Raw genomic sequence first — 22,441 nt, 5'->3', positions numbered from 1 at the left:
GAACAGATTAAACAATGGGACGAGAAACAAAGGAAACTGAAGAAAACCGGAAAACAAGACACAAAATGGTAGTGGTAGGCCCCCACATCTCAATAATCACTCTAAATGTAAATGGATTGAACTCCCCAATCAAAAGACACAGAGTGGCAGGATGGATCAAAGAACAAGATCCAACAATATGCTTCCTCCAGGAAACACACCTCAGCCCCAAAGACAAACACAGACTCAGAGTGAAGGGATGGAGAACAATACTCCAAGCTAATAATGAACAAAAGAAAGCAGGTGTCACTATACTAATATCAGACAAGGTAGATTTCAAAGCAAAACAGATAAAGAAAGATAAAGAGGGACAGTATATAATGATAAAAGGGACTCTCCACTAAGAAGATATAACACTTATAAATATATACGCACCCAACACAGGAGCACCAAAATTTGTAAAGCAACTCTTAATAGAACTAAAAGAAGACATCAACAACAATACAATAATAGTAGGGGACCTCAACACACCTTTAACACCAATGGACAGAACATCCAGACAGAAAATCAACAAGGAAATAATAGAATTAAATGAAAAATTAGACCAGATGGACTTAATAGATATATATAGAACACTTCATCCAAAAACAGCAGGTTACACATTCTTCTCAAGTGCACATGGAACATTCTTAAGGATTGACCATATTTTGGGAACCAAAGCAAACGTCAATAAATACAAGAGAGTTGAAATAATATCAAGCATCTTTTCTGATCATAATGCTATTAAACTAGAAATCAACTACAAGAAAAAAGCAGAGAAAGGTGCAAAAATGTGGAGACTAAACAACACGCTTCTCAACAAACAATGGATCATTGAAGAAATTAAAGAAGAAATCAAATTTTATCTGAAGACTAATGAAAATGAGAACACGACATACCAAATCATTTGGGATGCAGCAAAAGCAGTCCTAAGAGGGAAATTCATCGCAATACAGGCTCACCTCACTAAACAAGAAAAAGCTCACATAAGCAACCTCAAATGACACCTAACAGAACTAGAAAAAGAAGAAAAACAAAGCCCAGAGTCAGTAGAAGGAGGGAAATAATAAAAATAAGAGCAGAAATAAACAATATTGAAACAAAAAAGACAATAGAAAGGATCAATGAAACAAAGAGTTGGTTCTTCAAAAGAATTAACAAAATTGACAAACCCCTAGCCAGACTCACCAAGAAAAGAAGAGAGAAATCGCAAATTAATAAAATTAGGAATGACAGAGGAGAAATCACAACAGATACCAATGAAATACAAGAGATCATAAGAGAATACTATGAAAAACTCTATGCCAACAAATTGAACAACCTGGAAGAAATGGACAAATTCCTAGACTCCTACAATCTCCCCAAACTGAATCAGGAAGAAATGGAGAATCTGAATAGGCCAATCACAAGTAAAGAAATAGAAACGGTAATCAAAAACCTCCCCAAAAATGAGTCCAGGACCAGACGGCTTCTCTGGAGAATTCTACCAAACATTCAAAGAAGACTTAATACCTATTCTCCTCAAACTGTTCCAGAAAATTGAGAAAGATGGAGAACTCCCTAACACATTCTATGAAGCCAACATCACCCTGATCCCCAAACCTGACAAGGACAACACAAAGAAGGAGAACTACAGGCCGATATCACTGATGAACATAGATGCAAAAATCCTCAACAAAATTTTGGCAAACCGATTACAGCAATACATCAAAAAGATTATACACCATGATCAAGTGGGATTTATACCAGGGACACAGGGATGGTTCAACATCCGCAAGTCAATCAATGTGATACACTACATCAACAAAATGAAAAACAAAAACCACATGATCATCTCAATAGATGCAGAGAAAGCATTCGACAAGATCCAACACCCATTTATGATAAAAACCCTCAGTAAAATGGGTATAGAAGGAAAGTACCTCAACATAATAAAGGCCATATATGATAGACCCACAGCCAACATCATACTCAATGGACAAAAACTGAAAGCCATCCCTCTGAGGACAGGAACAAGACAAGGGTGCCCACTTTCACCACTCCTATTCAACATAGTACTGGAGGTGCTGGCCAGAGCAATTCGGCAGGAAAAAGAAATAAAAGGAATCCAAATAGGTAACGAAGAAGTAAAACTCTCGTTGTTTGCAGACGACATGATCTTATATATAGAAAACCCCAAAGAATCCACAGAAAAACTATTAGAAATAATCAACAACTACAGCAAAGTAGCAGGGTATAAAATTAACGTGCATAAATCAGTAGCATTTCTATACACTAACAATGAACTAACAGAAAAAGAACTCAAGAACTCTATCCCATTCACAATCACAACGAAAAGAATAAAATACCTTGGGATAAACTTAACCAAGGAAGTGAAGGATCTATACAATGAAAACTACAAGACTTTCTTGAAAGAAATTGACGATGACATAAAGAGATGGAAAGACATTCCTTGCACATGGATTGGAAGAATAAACATAGTTAAAATGTCCATACTACTTAAAGCAATATACAGATTCAATGCTATCCCAATCAGAATCCCAATGACATTCTTTAACAGAATTAGAACAAACAATCCTAAAATTCATATGGGGCAACAAAAGACCACGAATTGCTAAAGCAATCCTGAGCAAGAAAAACAAAGCCGGCGGAATCACAATCCCCAATTTCAAAACATACTACAAAGCTACAGTGATCAAAACAGCATGGTACTGGTACAAAAACAGGTCCACAGATCAATGGAACAGAATTGAAAGCCCAGAGATAAAACCACACATCTATGGACAGCTAATCTTCGACAAAGGAGCAGAGGGCCTACAATGGAGAAAAGAAAGTCTCTTCAACAAATGGTGCTGGGAAAACTGAACAGCCACATGCAAAAGATTGAAAATTGACCAGTCCTTTTCACCACACACCAAAATAAACTCAAAAGGGATCAAAGACCTAAAGATTAGGCCTGAGACAATAAGTCTTTTGGAAGAGAATATAGGCAGTACACTCTTTGACATCAGTTTCAAAAGAATCTTTTCGGACACTGTAACTCCTCAGTTGAGGGAAACAATAGAAAGAATAAACAAATGGGACTTCATCAGACTAAAGAGCTTCTTCAAGGCAAGGGAAAACAGGATTGAAACAAAAAAACAGCTCACTAATTGGGAAAAAATATTCACAAGCCACTTATTCGACAAAGGGTTAATCTCCATAATATACAAAGAACTCACACTGCTTAACAACAAAAAAACAAACAACCCGATCAAAAAATGGGCAGAGGACATGAACAGACATTTCTCAAAAGAAGATATGAATATGGCCAATAGACACATGAAAAGATGTTCATCATCGCTAATCATCAGGGAAATGCCAATCAAAACTACACTAAGATATCACCTTACACCCGTTAGATTGGCAAAAACATCCAAAACCAAGAGTGACAAATGTTGGAGAGGTTGTGGAGAAAAAGGAACCCTCATACACTGTTGGTGGGAATGCAAACTGGTACAGCCACTATGGAAAACAGTATGGAGATTTCTCAAAAAGTTAAAAATAGAAATACCCTATGACCCAGCCATCCCATTACTGGGTATCTATCCTAAGAACCTGATATCAGAAATCTCAAGAGTCCGTTGCACCCCTATGTTCATCGCAGCATTATTTACAATAGCCAAGACGTGGAACCAGCCTACATGCCCAGAAACTGATGATTGGATAAAGAAGATGTGGTATATATACACAATGGAATACTACTCAGCCATAAAAAAAGACAAAATTGGCCCATTCACAACAACGTGGATGGACCTCGAGGGTATTATGTTAAGCGAAATAAGCCAGTCAGAGAAAGACGAACTCTATATGACTCCACTCATAGGTGGAAATTAGTATATTGATAAGGAGATCTGATCTGTGGTTACCAGGGAAAAGGGGGGGTGGGGGGAGGGCACAGAGGGGGAAGTGGTGTACCCACAACATGACTAACAAAAATGTACAACTGAAATCTCACAAGGTTGTAATCTATCATAACATTAATAAAAAAAAAAAAGATTGGAAGAACTGAATTTCAGAGAACAAAAATAATGCCAGCTCGTTAGAGATCTACAATACCAAGAAGGTGGAGATCATAAACCTTGCTTACACCCTCGGAGGCGCTGGAACGGTAGGAGAGAACATCGCTCCCTCCCCTAGAGTCTGCGATCGCTGTGGCACGGGTCGGGAAGGAGTGGGGGAGGGGCCGCACGACCGGGGGATCATCCAGGACTCCTGCCGCTGATTCAGTGGAGACCCGCTGACGGGGGGAAGCTTCCATCCGCGGGGACCCTATAAATCAAGGGCCTTGGGAGACCAGAGAACAGAACTGATCTGAACCCAGACGGGCGTGTGTGAGTAACAGCCCCTCCCCCTACAGCGAAGCCAGTGGGCGCAGCCATCTTGCCCCAAGGCGGAGAGCTCATACCATGCCGCTCTCGACCCCCATCTAGTGGCGACAGGCTGTAACTGCAACTGAATTCTACCACCATGAGAAAAAACCGCTCCTCTACCATCCAGCAATTTATAAAAGCCGCAGACCAGAAGGAAAACAATAAAAACACAGAATTAAGTCCTGAGGACTTGGAATTAGGTAAACTAAGTGATAATGAATTCAGAGCAGCTATAATCAAAAAACTCAAGGAGGTAGAGAGAAAGATAGAGAAACAAGCCGAGTTCTGGAGTTACTTCACAAAAGAGATTGAAATCATAAAGAAGAATCAAACAGAATTACTTGAGATGAAAAGCACAATGGACCAGATAAAACAGAATACGGATTCCCTGAATGCCCGTGTAGACAACATAGAGGAGAAAGTTAGCATAATTGAGGACAGACAGGCTGAATGGCGCCAGACAGGAAGAAAGAGAACTAAGAATTAAAAAAAATGAGGAAAATCTCTGAGAGATAATGGATTCAATGAGGAGTAAGAACATAAGGATCATAGGAATTCCCGAGAATATGGAAAAGGAAAATGGAGCAGAAAGTGTGCTTAACGAAATTATTGAAGAGAACTTCCCAAATCTAGGGATCAACGGAGAAATGTGTGTAGAGGAGGGTTTTAGATCTCCTAGATTTGTCAATGTAAAAAGACCCACCGCAAGGCACATAGTAGTAAAGTTGGCAAATAGGAAAGATAAGGAAAGAATACTCAGGGAAGTAAGGAAAAAAAAAGAGAATAACCTATAAAGGAGCCCCTATCAGACTGTCAGCGGATTTCTCTACAGAAACCCTACAAGCTAGGAGAGAATGGAGTGATATATTCAAAGCTTTAAAGGATAAAAACCTTCAGCCAAGAATACTCTATCCAGCAAGAATTTCCTTCAGATATGAGGGAGAAATTAAATATTTTCCAGACAAACAAAAGTTAAGGGAATTTGTAACTAAAAGCCCTCCATTACAAGAAATCCTCAAGAAGGCTCTCATACTTGAAAAAAGAAAAAAGGGAGAAAGGGGACACAAGCCACAGACTAGGGAGACCGATGGATAGAACCAGAACAGGATAGCAAATATTCAACTATAGCATTAGGGTAAAAGTAAGGAAACTAACAAAACAAGGACGATCTTAGCACTCTAACTACAAATTAATAAGATGAGTTGGAATAAAAAATGAAAATAATTATTTAGGAGGGGAAGAGCAAAGGGTCTAAATCAGTATTGGTCAAGTAGGTAAGAGACCACCAGAGAATAGACTATATTATACACGAGATTCTAAATACAAACTTCAAGGTAGACACTAAAATAAAGTACAGAACAGAGTCGCAAATCATAAATAAGGAAAAATCTAAGAAACCCTGCATAAGAAATTGCAGTATTAAATGGGTAGGATAAAGCACACAGGAAAAGAAACACAGGAAAACAAGATAATGAGCAACAGATTGACAGCATTAAGTCCACATGCATCAATAATCACTCTCACTGTGAACGGATTGAACTCTCCAATAAAAAGACACAGAGTGGCAAAATGGATTAAAGAACATGATCCAACAATTTGTTGCCTCCAGGAAACACACCTCAGCCCCAAGGACAAACACAGACTCAGAGTGAAGGGGTGGAGGACAATACTTCAAGCAAATAGCAAGGAAAAAAAGGCAGGTGTTGCAATTCTCATATCAGACCAAGTGGATTTCAAAATAAGACAGGTAAAGAGAGACACAGAAGGACAATATATAATGATCAAAGGGACACTTCATCAAGAAGAAATAACGCTTATAAATATCTATGCACCCAACACAGGAGCACCAAGATTCATAAAGCAACTATTAACAGACCTGAAGGAAGATGTTAAAAACAACACAATAATAGTAGGAGACCTCAACACCCCACTCACATCAATGGACAGATCATCCAGACAGAAAATCAACAAGGAAATAGTGGAGCTAAATGAAAAACTAAAACAATTGGACTTAATAGACATATATAGATCACTCCACCCTCAAAGAGCTGAATACACATTCTTCTCAAGTGCACATGGAACATTCTCTAGGATAGACCATATGTTGGGAAACAAGGCAAGCCTCTACAAATTTAAAAAAATTGAAATAATAACAAGCATCTTCTCAGATCATAGTGCTATAAGGCTAGAAATTAATTACAAGAAAAAAGATGAGAAAGGCACAAAGATGTGGAGACTAAACAACACACCACTGAACAAGCAATGGATCATTGAAGAAATTAAAGAAGAAATAAAAAAATAACCTGGAAACAAAGGAGAATGATAGCATGCCATACCAACTCATATGGGATACAGCAAAAGCTGTATTAAGAGGAAAATTCATCGCAATACAGGCACATCTTAACAAACAAGAAAAATCCCAAATAAGCAACCTTAAAGCACACCTAACTGAACTAGAGAAAAAAGAACAAATGAAGCCCAAAGTCAGCAGAAGGAGAGAAATAATAATAATCAGAGCAGAAATAAATACTATTGAAACGAAAAAGGCAGTAGAAAGGATCAATGAGACAAAGAGCTGGTTTTTTGAGAAGATAAATAAAATTGACAAACCACTAGCCAGACTTACAAAGAAAAAAAGGGAGAAAGCTCAAATAAACAAAATCAGAAATGAGCAAAGAGAAATAACAACAGACTCTGCAGAAATACAACAGATTATAAGCGAATACTACAAAAAACTATATGCCAACAGAATGGATAACCTAGAGGAAATGGATAAATTCTTGGACTCCTACAATCTCCCAAAGCTCACTCAAGAAGAGGCAGACAATTTGAACAGACCAATCACAAGGAAAGAGATTGAAACAGCAATCAAAAACATCCCAAAGAATAAAACCCCAGGACCAGATGGCTTTCCTGGGAAATTCTACCAAGCTTTCAGAGAGGATTTAATACCTATCCTTTTCAAGCTATTCCAAAAAATTAGGGAAGATGGAACACTTCCTAACACATTCTATGAGGTCAACATCATGCTGATACCAAAACCTGACAAGGACACCATGAAAAAAGAGAACTACAGGCCAATATCACTGATGAACATAGATGCAAAAATTCTAAACAAAATTTTGGCAACCAGAATTCAGCAATTCATCAAAAGAATCATACATCAGGATCAGGTGGGATTCATACCAGGGACACAGGGATGGTTCAACATCCACAAATCAATCAACGCGATACACCACATCAACAAACTGAGGAATAAAAACCACATGATCATCTCAATAGATGCAGAGAAGGCATTTGAAAAGATCCAACAGCCATTTATGATAAAAACTCTGAACAAAATGGGCATAGACGGAAACTACCTCAACATAATAAAGGCCATATACGACAAACCCATAGCCAACATCATACTCAATGGGCAAAAACTGAACCCCATCCCCCTGAAAACAGGAACGAGACAAGGATGCCCTCTATCACCACTCTTATTTAACATAGTACTGGAGGTCCTGGCCAGAGCAATCAGGCAAGAAAAAGGGATAAAAGGAATCCAAATAGGGAGGGAAGAAGTGAAACTCTAGCTGTTTGCAGATGACATGATCTTATATATAGAAAACCCCAAAGAATCCATTGGAAAACTGTTAGAAGTAATCAACAACTACAGCAAAGTTGCAGGGTATAAAATCCATTTGCATAAATCAGTAGCATTTCTATACTCCAGTAATGAACCAACAGAAAAAGAACTCAAGAATACAATACCATTCACAATCGCAACAAAAAGAATAAAATACCTTGGGGTAAATTTAACTAAGGAAGTGAAGGACCTATATAATGAAAATTACAAGGCCTTTCTGAGAGAATTGGATGACCACATAAGGAGATGGAAAGACATTCCATGTACATGGATTGGAAGAATAAACATAGTTAAAATGTCCATTCTACCTAAAGCAATCTACAGATTCAACGCCATCCCAATCAGAATCCCAATGACATTCTTTACAGAATTAGAACAAAGAATCCTAAAATTCATATGGGGCAACAAAAGACCCCGAATTTCTAAAGCAATCCTGAGAAAAAAGAACAAAACGGGAGGAATCACAATCCCTGACTTCAAAACATACTACAAAGCTACAGTAATCAAAACAGCATGGTACTGGTACAAAAACAGGTGCACAGATCAATGGAACAGAATTGAAAGCCCAGAAATAAAACCACACATCTATGGACAGCTTATCTTTGACAAAGGAGCTGAGGGCATACAATGGAGAAAAGAAAGTCTTTTCAACAAATGGTGCTGGGAAAACTGGAAAGCCACATGTAAAAGAATGAAAATTGACCATTCTTTTTCACCATTCACCAAAATAAACTCAAAATGGATTAAAGACCTAAAGGTGAGACCTGAAACCATAAGGCTTCTGGAAGAAAACGTAGGCAGTACACTCTTTGACATCAGTATTAAAAGGATCTTTTCAGACACCATGCCTTCTCAGAGAAGGGAAACAATAGAAAGAATAAACAAATGGGACTTCATCAGATTAAAGAGCTTCTTCAATGCAAATGAAAACAGGATTGAAACAAAAAAACAACCCACTAACTGGGAAAAAATATTTGCAAGTCATATATCTGACAAAGGCTTAATATCCATAATATATAAAGAACTCTCGCAACTCAACAACAAAACATCAAACAACCCAATCAAAAAATGGGCTGGAGACATGAACAGACATTTCTCCAAAGAAGATATACTGATGGCCAATAGGCACATGAAAAGATGCTCATCATCGCTGATCATCAGGGAAATGCAAATCAAAACTACACTAAGATATCACCTTACACCCGTTAGAATGACAAAAATATCTAAAACTAATAGCAACAAATGTTGGAGAGGTTGCGGAGAAAAAGGAACCCTCATACACTGCCGGTGGGAATGCAAACTGGTGCAGCCACTATGGAAAACAGTATGGAGATTCCTCAAAAAATTAAAAATGGAACTACCATGCGATCCAGCCATCCCACTACTGGGTATTTATCCAAAGAGCTTGAAGTCAGCAATCCCAAAAGTCCTATGCACCCCAATGTTTATTGCAGCACTGTTTACAATAGCCAAGACGTGGAAGCAACCTAAGTGTCCAGCAACAGACGAATGGATAAAGAAGATGTGGTACATATATACAATGGAATACTACTCAGTTGCAAAACAGAACAAAATCATTCCATTTGCAATAACATGGATGGACCTTGAGAGAATTATGTTAAGTGAAATAAGCCAGCGAGAGAAAGATAATCTGTGTATGACTCCACTCATATGAGGAATTTAAAATTATGGACTAAGAACAGTTTAGTGGATACCAGGGGAAAGGTGGGGTGGAGGGTGGGCACAAAGGGTGAAGTGGTGCACCTACAACATGACTGACAAACATTAATGTACAATTGAAATTTCACAAGATTGTAACCTATCAATAACTCAAAAAAAAAAAAAAGACATCTACTTCCAGTTGGGATAGATCACTGTTTGACTTACTGTATATTGAGGTCACCACAGTACATAACTGAGGATCACTGAACAAATATGTATTGAGTATCCTCTATATTCTAAACACAGTGATGGGTGTAGTGGAAGCAGCAACCTTTGGAACAATATGACTTATAGTCAAGAAATGATCGATCTTGTACAAGAGACACTACACACTTGTAGAAAACTGCAGTCGAGTTTGGTATGTGATCCATGTCCAGGAAAGGACAGATAACACATTCTCCAGAAATTTAAGAGACATTTTTGTCACTGGGGTTGTGATCTTCACTGATTAAAGGACAGAATAATTTCGTTGAATACTGAGCATTGACTCACAATCTAGGGAGGTCTAGGGGTGCCACATCTCATTTCTTTGCAATTGAAATTAAAAAAAAAAATCATTCAAAAAGCAATTTGAGCTTAAAGAAATTGTAAGAAAAGAAATAAAAATTAGAGCAAAAATCAATGAGATTGAAAGCAGAAAAACAATAAAGAAAATCAACATAATCAAAAGGTGTTTCTTTGAAAAGTTCAATGAGATTTATAAACCTCTAGCAAGGCTACCCTAGAGGAAAAAAGAGAGAGAAGACATGAATGACCAATATCAGAAGTGAAAGAGAAGATCATCGCTATTGATTCTATGCACACTAAAAGAATAGAGGCAGGGGGCTGGCCCTGTGGCCCAGTGGTTAAGTTCGCGCGCTCCGCTGCAGGCGGCCCAGTGTTTCATTGGTTCGAATCCTGGGCGCAGATATGGCACTGCTCATCAAACCACGCTGAGGCAGCGTCCCACCTGCCACAACTAGAAGGACCCACAACGAAGAATATACAACTATGTACTAGGGGGCTTTGGGGATAAAAAAGAAAGAAAGAAAATTCTTAAAAAAAAAAAAGAATAGAGGCAGAATATTATGAACAACTTCATACCCACAAATATGGTAACTGACGTGAAAAGGACAGATTCTTCGGAAGACATGAACTACCAAAATTCGCGCAGGGAGATATAGAGCATCTGAATAAGCCTAAATATCTTATTGAAATTGAATCAATAATTAATAACCTTCCAAATAAAAGAAAGCACCAGTCCCAGATGTTTTCATTAGTAAATTATACCAAATATTTAAGGAAGAAAATATACCAATTTTCCATACTCTTTTCCAGAAAATTAAATTAGAGGGGACATTTCCTAACTCCTTCTCTGAGGCCAGTATTAGATTATTATCAAAATCAGATGAAGACGTTACAAGAAAGGAAAACTGCAGACCAATATTGCTCACAACATAGATGCAAAAATCCTCCCAAAATCTTAGCAATCAGAATCCAAGAATGTATACAAATAATTATTTACTATGACCAAGTGAGTTTCATTTCCAGGTATATGAAGTTGTTTCAACATTTGGGAATCAACTAATGTAATTAATTACATCAATAAGCTAAAGAAGAAAAATCCGATGATCATATCAATTGATGCATCAAAAGCATTTGATAAAATTCAACACTGATTCATGATTTTAAAAAAAAACTCTCTGAAAACTAAGAATAGAGGCAACCATCTTCAACTTACAAAGAACTTCTACAGGTAATATTTTATTAAATGGTGGAAAACTAGATGCTTTCCAAGATTGGAAACAAAGCAAAGATAACTTCTCTTATCACTCCTACTCACCATTGTGCTTGAAGCCCTAGCTAGTGCAATAAGATTAGAAAATGAGATTGAATATACAGATTTAAAAGAAAGAAGTAAAAAAAAAATGTATTCATAGATTACATGATTGTCTATGCAAGAAATTCCAAAAAATGGGCAAAAAATCTCCTGGAACTAATAAGTGAATAAAGCAAGATTGCAGGCAACAAGGTTAATATAGACAATTCAATTGATTATGTAGATAAAAAGAAAGGATGACTTTGAAATTAAATTAAATTTTAATTCAATTTAAAAAATATACCAATGCCCAAATCTGAAGCATTTGAGTAACAAAATAAAGTAATATTGCATTGTAGCCAAAAATGTAAAATAAATATCTACAGTCCACACTGATATAAATAAATGATTGAATAAGTAAATAGGGGAGAAGAGACAAATCTCCCATGCAGAGGAATTTCAAGTAATTTACGCAGGTATTCCATCCTTAGGAGGCGGAGCGTAACGCCCAACTCCTTAAGTGTGGGTTGCTCACCATATCCTCTTCCTTGCAGAGAGTTCAGTGTGGGAACGAGGGGAGAAATAACTTTACAGTGCAGAAATTTGACAAATACTACCTCAGCCGGGTGATCAAGGTCGACAACAACAGCGATAAATCAAGTTGAAGCCTGTGAAAGTGTCACAGCCAAGAGGAGCCTTAGGAGACTAAATATAATATGGCATTCTGGAAGAGAAAAATGATATTAAGTAAGAAGTACAGAAATCTGAATAAAATATGGACTGACTTAATAATAAAGTATCAGTATTACTTCATTAATTGCAACAAATTTCCATACTGAGGTAAGATGCTAATAATAGGGAAAACTATGTTGGGGGGGTATATAGAAACCATTTGAATTGTATCTTCCCAATTTTTCTGTAAATTTAAAGTCGGTCTAAATATAAAATAAGAAATTATCAGATGGTTCTGAGACATAATCACGGCTTGACGCTGCAAATGGAGCTTTGAAAGAATCTTGCATTTTGCAGTAAAAATATTGAGCTTCTTTTTCCTTTTCTGTCCTGTAGAAGCCTGATGACTTTGGCAAGTCATTTTCCTCATTATTCTCCTCATCATTGCCTTAATATTTTCACACATCACTTTCCTCATTTCAGGAATAATAACGACTGTATTCTCTCCCCTAATTCGCAGGACCGTTTGAGGATTAATTTATGTAATGAATGGGAAAAGACAGATATGGTCATATGACAGAATACAAAGCACTCAAGGAGGATTAAGAGAGAAGGATATAACATAAACACAAAACAATAAAGGTGAGTTAAGTAGAGGGGCGCTAGTTCTGAAAGGGAAACCGAAAGAAAATTCCAAGCTATTTTGCTTATGTTTAAAAATAACTGAACTGCCGCGCGCTCCGCTGCAGGCGGCCCAGTGTTTCGTTAGTTCGAATCCTGGGCACGGACATGGCACTGCTCATCAGACCACGCTGAGGCAGCGTCCCACATGCCACAACTAGAAGAACCCACAACGAAGAATACACAACTATGTACCGGGGGGGCTTTGGGGAGAAAAAGGAAAAAATAAAAAATCTTTAAAAAAAAAAAATAACTGAACTGCTTTATAAGTGAGCTTGTTCTAATTCAACTTCTGCTTCAGACTAGTTTTATGACCTTCAGCAAATCATTTACTTTCTTTGGTTTTGCTTTCCTTATCTGTAAAGTAGATGAAAAATATTTTCTCCATAAAGTTGCTGTCAAAGAGCCAATCACATAGCATTTCATTAGCAATGGCATGTCTTTGCCCAACAATAAGATCTGACCCCACAATTCTTATGAAAACCTTATCAACGCAATTCCCTATAAATCATGCTCCTTTCCTCAAGGTATTCCTGCCATCCTTCAGTTAGTTGATTTTTGTGTATCACCAAAGACTTTGTTAACAAATAGTCTTTGACACAGAAACTTAAATAAAACTCGGTTTATTCCATTCAATCAAACAGTTTGTATTTTTTTGACATTAATTATTAAACTTAAAATATCTTAAAAAATAAGTTGATCTTACATCCTATTGCCTAATGTATGAAATCACAAGTCTGAATATTCTCTGATTTCTCTAGTGAATGAAATTCAATTTATTCTTCCAGGTTAAGCTTAAATATTATCTTGTTCAGGAAATATTTCTCATCCATCGCAGTATATTATGATTTGCTCATTCAGCACCTGTTGCAACCACACTTTTATTCCTAAGACATTGCTGTAAGCTGCCATGCATTATCTCTATTCTCCCCACCAGGTAGCAATTCCATAGCAGGGTTGGTTACTACTATTCTATGCTCTCGTAACCTCTTTTTCTTACAAAGACAACACTTAGCTCCTAGTATGTTTTCCACATACTATGTGTTACATTTGTGGCCTAAGTGCTCATTGAATTTTATCCTGTCTTCGTACTAGTCTTTGGGCTCCCCAAGAAGCTCACAGTGATAAGAACCACGCTTTTATTTATTTGTTCATTTGTTTATTCATCCAGTGTTTTTTGAAGTACTTGACACATAGCAATCCTTCAATATATATCAAAGAGACAGACGGAGATAAAAAGAGGGAAGGGAGTGAGGAAGAGAAGACAAAGCAAGGAAAGGCAAAAGATCCATGCTCTTCTCAGAGGTGATATTGTGGCATCAAGTAGTAACTAAGCAAAGGCGGCTGTTTTGATCCTCAATTCATCTGAAGCCTGGGAAATACCAACTTTCTGAATGTAAAGCTGGAACAGAGGGGTTGATACAAGAGAAAATAATTGAAAAACAAGTCAAATAAGTAGTTAAAATTACTGGACAAGCAAAATTGTCATAGAAATAGCCATACATAAAACCAAGTTGGAAGCTGGGAAAGCAAGAAAAGAGTGAATATTCTGAATAGATCATGGTTCAGGATCTGTGACAACCCTGCAGGGTACTTACTATGACTCCAGAAACTGGAGTCAGGAAGTCTTATATTTAGTGATACTGGTTGAGAAACAGCAAGGACATTGGCAAGACAGAATATCAAGAATTGGATGAAGGGGCCGGCCCCATTGCAGAGTGGTTAAAATTCCGTGCCCTCCACTTTGGAAGCCCCAAGTTTTGGGTTCGGATCCCGGGTGCGGACCCATTCCAGTCATCAGTCACTCTGTGCAGGCATCCCACATACAAAGTAGAGGGAGATCGGCATAGATGTTAGCTCAGGGACAATCTCCCTCAAGCAAAAAAAGAGAAGGATTGGCAACTTGGCAAGAGATGTTAGCTTGGGGCAAATTTTCAGTACCAAAAAAAAAAAGGAACTGAATGAATAGGAGATGGATAGATCAGTGGTTAAGGTGATTAGGGATGGATCACACCTGGGGCCTTCAGAGAATGGTAGCATAATCCCACATGCCTACATCATAGCCATTATGGGATTATAGTGAATTTATCCTTCAAACAACTGCTAAGACAATTTGAGGATGATATGTAGCAAAGGTGATAGATGTTTCATACTTTGGGAATTAGTGCCTGAGGACATGTGCAGCCTGTTTAAAGCTGAAGTAATTGCCCTTTTCATCATCTCTGGAAAGTTGTCCAAGCTGGATCTGCCACCTTGCAGGGGGATCTAAAATCAAATTAGCATTCTAAACCAAATCAGGAGGGTGGGAGGAATGTCAAGAAGCCAAAGAACTCCCAGGATCCAAAACCTGGCTGTGCGATGCTCTAAATAGTCTGCAAGCATGGATGAGGGTTGGTGTGGAGCCTGGATGGACCTACAGCTATAGACAAAGCTCCTCTGCACCCAGGAATGTATCTCACTGTGGAAGAGAGGAGCAGACAGATGGAAGTTTAGCTTTGTTCCCCTAGTAGTTTTGAGATGACTGTTTCTTCATAAAATGCTTATTGAACTTGCCATGAAAAGCAGAGGAGACAGGAATGGCCTTGGACCAGAACATTTGCCATCTGAACATACTCATTCTGCTAATTAAATGCTTACCAGCGAAGTCTATGGGGATTCTATTTGGCAAAGCCATTGAAATATGCAAATCATTATTCATCCATAGTTAAAATGTTTAGCCCATCCCAGCTTCAGCAGTGGGGCCCTCTAAAAAGACAGATCTAAAATACTCTTCCATCCTTTTCTCTATTTTTATCCTCTAACAAATGAACAAAGTATTTTGAGACATAATCCATCATTCCTGTACAGATGTCTGAATGCAAGTCTTGGCTTTTCTACAGGTGCTAAGAAAAGCTTTACTTTACTTTTTTCTTCTTTTCTTTTTTAGTTCAGCTTGAGGAACACCTGTTCCCTGAATCTGAGAGTTATAAGATTAAGTCCCATTCCTTTCCAAATGTTACACTTCACATTCTAACCAGAGGAGAAAAATTGACAAATAGACACTTGGGTACAATGTGCAGAAAGATTATTAATTATTTTCCTGTCTCAAGTGAATTACCAAGTGCAGTTTTTAACCATTATGAAAAAAATTATTTACTGCAAGAAAACTTTGAAATGAAGTATTTTTGTGAGAAAAATATTATGGCTATTTTTCTTCTTTAGTAATAGTCTTGCATTTCAAAGAAATGTTTTGGTGCTGTAAGAATGCAGGGAAAATATAAAACTAAGAGGAAAAATACAAATTTTTTTTTTTTCCACTGGGTTCAGTTTAAATAACAAATCAGTTGCAGAATAAGAGCCGTGTGTCGTAACTCTCCCATTGTTATATATGCTGCTGTGAAACCCTGCCTGTATAATTCAGAACACATGACACGTAATTGACAGAAAGATATAAAACAGGCTAATAACAAGGGGAATCACTAACAATAACAGGAAATACGGAAATCTTTCTCTCCAGCCTGTCAAGCACTTCTTTACTTAGTACTAAGAGACTCTCTTGGAGACAACACTGAAGACCTTTGAAGAAAACAAGCTTCAAATCATAAGGTACTGGTGGTAGGTAATCTAATAGTGTGGGCTCATAAAATAGAAAAGAAAGTGAGTATTTTAAGAGAGTTGTGGAAATTATTTTTCTGGATGTACCAGTGTCCTCTCATTTTAAATGAAAAATAATTCTTTGGGAAATATTTATTGGCTGTTCTATCAGCAGCACTAGGCAGAAAAATAAAGTATGTAACATTTATTCCAAGAATATTTGCAGAACGCTTTCTATGTGCTGGGGATCTTTGTAGACTCTGGCGACGCAATGGTGAAAAAAGTTAAATAAACATCCAGGTGAATTAGGAAGCATATGAAAGTACATTCAACCCAAACCCTCTAGTCACTTCTTGTTACTTCTCCTTCCCGAGTGTCCCCTGCCTTCCCCTTTTTAATCCAATGTGACATTTCAGTGAATTGAAAACAGATACTCGAATGAATACTTGTATGCAAATATTCATAGTAGCTCCATTCAAAATATTCAAAAGGAAGAAACAGTTCAAATGTCCATTGACAAACAAATGGATAGACAAAATGTCTATCTATACAATGGGATATTATTCTTCCATCATAAGGAATAGAGTACTGACACACGCTGCATCATGGATGATGTTGGACAACGTTATAAGTGAAAGAAACCAGGCACAAAAGGCCACATGCTGTGTGAATTAATTTATATGAAATGTCCAGAATAGTAAATCCCTAGAAATGAAAGCATACTGGTGGTTTCCAGGGGCTTAAAGTTGGAGAGAGGACAGGAGAATGACTGCTTAGTGAATAGGTAGAATCTTTTGGAGTGGAGAAAATGTTCTGTAATTTGATAGAGGGGGTGGTTACACAACATTGTGAATATACTAAATCCCGCTAAGTTGTACGTTTTAAAATGGTTAGTGTTACGTTACGTGAATTTTACCTCAATAAAGACATCTATTAAAAATAACAATGTTGCCCTAATGTCTGGATGAGCTAAGAGTATAAATTGCTTCGCCGAGTAAAGTAGATCATCACACAATCGATTTGGTTAGAGCAACTGTCAAGAGGGCTGAAATCATGGAAGCAGCCAAGTCTGGTTGGGTAACCATGTCTAGACATAGTCCCATCAAGGAGTTTCTTTACTTCAAAATCATTACCATGGAGGTTGTTTTAGAGTTTTGGACCTGGTCCTTGGTTGACTAAATTTTGCATTATGAAGAGAATGTTGTACTGGAGCCAGGAGACAGCAATTAAGTTCTAATTTTCTTGAAGACTTTAGCTTGACTTAAGGCATGGAAGAGAAGTAGCGATTTCTAAGAAAGAAGTAAGCCATAACACAATTTGGAGGCCTTCAAACCCCTAGTTTGGAGTAAATTAATACACTTTTCATCCTACATACTAACTAAATAAATATGCATAAGAGATAAACAATCTTTAATTGGAAATTAAAAAGTCACTGCTAAACCTGTCTTTACTGACATAAATCAGGTCATCAATTGTTCTCTCTTCTTAATGTGCAGACTCAATGTCTGTAAAGTGGAGTGTCACCTCCCTCACAGGGATCAGATAAATTTTGGAAATGACTAAGGTCTTGGAAAGGACATGCTTTATTAAATACATAAAATTATAAGAAGAATCTAGGTTTCTTGAGAGATAACAAATAGAGGAGAAACAGTAGAAGTCAGACACAATTTGAGAAATGAAAGAAAAATAGGCCCTACTCTATTGGTCGATTGCTCTCTACATCTTATTTGTGTTAGTTTCACCATAATTAGCTAAAAATTGTATCTGAAATCCATTTTTCAGGCACTTAGGATAAAAATTTGAACATCATCTTTAATATCCTCTTTTCCTTAATACCCCATCAAATTAATTATTCCAAGGTCTGTATTTTTTTAATTTTTAAAATAAAATGTGACCCAGTCCTATTTTTTTTAATTTCACTATCATCATGGTAGGTGTATTAGGATTCTCCAGAATGATAGAATTAACAGTAGATCATATATATATTATATATACATTATGTAAATATATCTCTCTCTATATATAATATATGAGGTGATTTACTATAGGAATTGGCTCATGTGATTATGGAGGCTGAGAAGTCCCGTAATCTGCTATCTGCAAGCTGCAGACCCAGGAAAACTTGAACTGTAATTCCATCTGAGTCCAAAGGCTCAAGAACCAGAAGAGCTGATGTCTGCGGGCAGGAGGAGATAGATGTCCCAGCTTAAGCAGAGATAGTGAACTCATACTTCCTCCACCTTTTTCTTCTATTTGAGCCCTCAGTGGATTGAGTGATGGCACTCACCCTGGTGAGGGCATCAATCTTTACTCAGTCTACCAACTCAAATGCTAATGTCTTTCTGAAAAACCTTGACAGAGACATCTAGAAATAATGTTTTACTGGCTCTCTGGGCATCTCTTAGCCTGGTCAGGTTGATCCATAAAATTAACCCTCAGAGTAGGTAAACAATCTTTATTTGGAAATTAAAAAGTCAGTGCTAAAACATGTTATGAGTCATGTAAATCACACCATCTATTGCTGTGTTTTATAATATGTTAACTCGTTTTGTCTGTAAACTGGTGGCATGTGCTTTCTTCAGAGGGATTTTTTATATATTATAATGATAAAGTTCTTGGAAAATGATACATTATTAATTCCATTGCAATGCTACCAAAAACAATTAGTTTGGTTCCTAGGGTGATATTAAATATTGTATTAGCTATCTATTGCTCTGTTACAAATTACCCCCAAATTCAGGCACTGAGAACAACAAATATTCATTATTTCAAGGTTTCTATGGATCAGGAATTTGAGAGTGGCTTAGCTGTGTGGTTCTGGCTCAGGATCTCATGTGTCTGAAATCAAGATATCAGCCTTGGCTTCCACCATCTCAAGTCTTGTCTGGAAGAGATTCTGTTTCTGTGGCTGTTGGCAGGCCTTGGAAGACCCCTCCAGTTCACTCAGCTAGTAGAAGGTCACAGAAGATCTTCTGAGTTCACTCATGTGGGCCTCTCTACAGAGCTCGCTCATGACAGGGCAGTTGGCTTCCACAAAGCAAGGGATCTAAGGGAGAACATCAAACATAAAAGCCATCATCTTTTACAATCTAATCTTTGAAGTGGGAATCAATCACTGATGCCACACTTTATTCGATGAGAAATAAGTCACTAAGTCCAGGCCACACTCAAGTGGAGGAAATTACACAATGTGTCATTATCAGGAGGCAGGTGTCACTGGGACTCTCATAAAGGTTGCCTAATAGGTTAGCAAATACATGCTACCAAATCTCATAGCTGGTAGTGAGAAGAGCCTGGACTTTGAATCCAGATCTGGCGACTAAGTATCTTCCGAAAATTTGAGCAATTTTTTTAAACTCTTAGAACTTCAACAATCTCCCAAGGCTGTTGGGAAAACCAAATGATGATTTTCAAGGCAGATGCCATGAAGCAATGGCAGAGGGCAGCCATGGGCAATCACCAACAACAGAAAAGAGAGATCTGCTTATTGAAATCCCTTCGATGTTTCCAACATGTACACACCAGCATTCTCAGTAGAATGAGGGCAAAAAGCTGCCCTGGCCATTTGCTGTTGCCTGCTGAATTATATAAGCCTTAAAAGGCTCCATTCCTCATTATTCTCCTTGATCCTGTTTCAATAGCTGCCCTCAATCTCCATCTCATTTAACTGTTGAGATATTTCAGATGAGTCACTGACTAGTGGAAAGATATACCACACATATGTGCGTACTAATAAATTCTGAAATTTTAAGGCAAGCATATTGAAGACATAGTGCTAGTGGACTCTATGTGCAAGAATCCTCCTTAAAGATTTGGAAAAGCAACTGAATGTGTGCTGTGCCACATTCTATTTAAACTCAGAGCTTGCACAATCATCCCAAGAAACCTGACAAACCTAATTATTTCTGGTAAGGGAATGTTTACAAGCTCTAAGTCCATAAGGATATGTTGTCATCTAGGTGAAGACATGCTGGAGGAATGTGTGGAAGAAACCTAGTTATTAGGTAGCACTGAAGTAGATTTAACAATTGATGTCATTTTCCTTGAAGAACATCTCTGCCTCTACCTTTCCCCTATCATAGAAATCATTGTGCTTGGAATTCCTCCTTATCCTGATAGTCCTATCTCCATTTGATTTGATGAACTCATTTCCACATAGCAGCCTTGCACTTTACTGAGATGCTGCTCCCGGGAAATATCCTTCTTTTTCATGAACTACAAGGATTTTTGTGAGGTGCCCCAATCCATGCCTTGCTCAGGCTTTTGCAAAAACACCTTGCCCAAGTGCACAGCACCTATAATCCTGACTTATCTGGACTAAGAATCTCTGGGGCTGCCTTTCCTGTGAGTCTGAATCTGGGGCTTGAGTTAGGGAGATCTTTCTGCTCTTACTATTATATTGATCCAGCTGCACCTACAGGCAGGGGCAGCCTATGAAATCTTGGGTTGCGTTGTTTATGGACCTCTCCAGCAGAATCTAAATCTTCTTACTTCCAAGTCTGTGCTAATTCATCTCTAGACCCCTCACCAGGCACTTAAGAAGTGCTCAGAAAATGTCTTATCGAATGTAGATATCAATTGACTAAATACAGCAGATAAATAAAAGATGTGTTTGTTTCATATGCATTTCATACATTTGTATGAATGACATATGTATTTCATAATACACCAAGCATTATGAAATGAGAAAGATCATTGTAGAAGCCATACATAAGGCACATAAAGACTTCTGTGAAGACCAAATAGAAAATGATGACTACCCACCAGCTTGCCAGGCAGAGTTTGTGGAGATCAATAAAAGAATGAAGAAACAAGTGATTCTAAACTTAAAAATCAGTGTCATTCATTAGTTGTTTTTGAACATCAAAAATCTCAGAGCTTCACAACTAAAATTCCCTAGTATATACATTGACAACAGCTGGTATTAAACCATGTTAAAAAGGTACATTGATTTTATTATTTGCTTTCTATTAATTAACACAAAATGTTTGTAAGCATATTGCTTACAAATCCTCCTAGTAGAATATTAGACAAAATTTACGCATACAGTGTAACCTTTGTCTTCAAGAAACATAGACATTTTGGTAAGAAAGGGCCACAATTTTATCTCCACTACTGAAACAATTACCATGACTCTTTAATAATAATAATAATAATACGAAGAAGAAGGAGAAGGAGGAGGAGAGACAATAAAATTAGTAGTAGCAAGCAACGACTTGCATATATTGAGTGCTGTGTTAAGAAATTTTTATGGATAAACTCATAGTTACCTTATAACGAAGATACTATTTTTATCTCTAATTTATATTGGGAGTCAGCAAGTTGAGTTACCAAGTTAGGAAGTTCAAACAACTTGGCCCGGATCAGAGTTGGTATCAGAATATCAGAACCTGATTTCAGGCTGTCTGGATCTCAGAGCCTGGATGTATATTATGATCATTTTATAGACTACTCTTAATTTCATTGTGTGGCTGAGGAATCTGAAGCTCCACAAAATCACCCAAAGTCCGAAGAACTGGGAGGTGGAAGAGGCAGTGATGGACATGGCTCCCTGGGACTCCTGCGAGCAAGCCCCTCCCCTGCAGAGTGAGGACCGCTCCTGGTCTTAGGCCAGGGCTGCCTTCGTTTGCTTTGCCAATGGTCAAGTCAAACGTTCAGTGTCGACTAGCCCTGTCAGTCTCCCAATACCTTCACAATTTCAATGACTACATGACAAGAAAGGGAGTTCAGTTTGAAGCAAGAGAAGAAGTCAAGGCTTTGGAATCGCAAATTTGCTTCCAATTTTGTCTAAGCCATTCAGCGGCTTGAACATATTATTTACATTTTCTGAGCTTCCACTTGCTCAGTTCATTCCTTCGACCATATTTATCTGGTGTCAATCCTATACCAGCGTATTTCTAGACCCCAGAGACCTAGCAGTAAACAAGTTAGGCC

This window comes from Equus caballus, chromosome 3 (assembly GCF_041296265.1).
Source record: "Equus caballus isolate H_3958 breed thoroughbred chromosome 3, TB-T2T, whole genome shotgun sequence".
Lineage (NCBI taxonomy): Eukaryota > Metazoa > Chordata > Mammalia > Perissodactyla > Equidae > Equus > Equus caballus.
Note: the sequence above shows the minus strand (reverse complement) of the source record.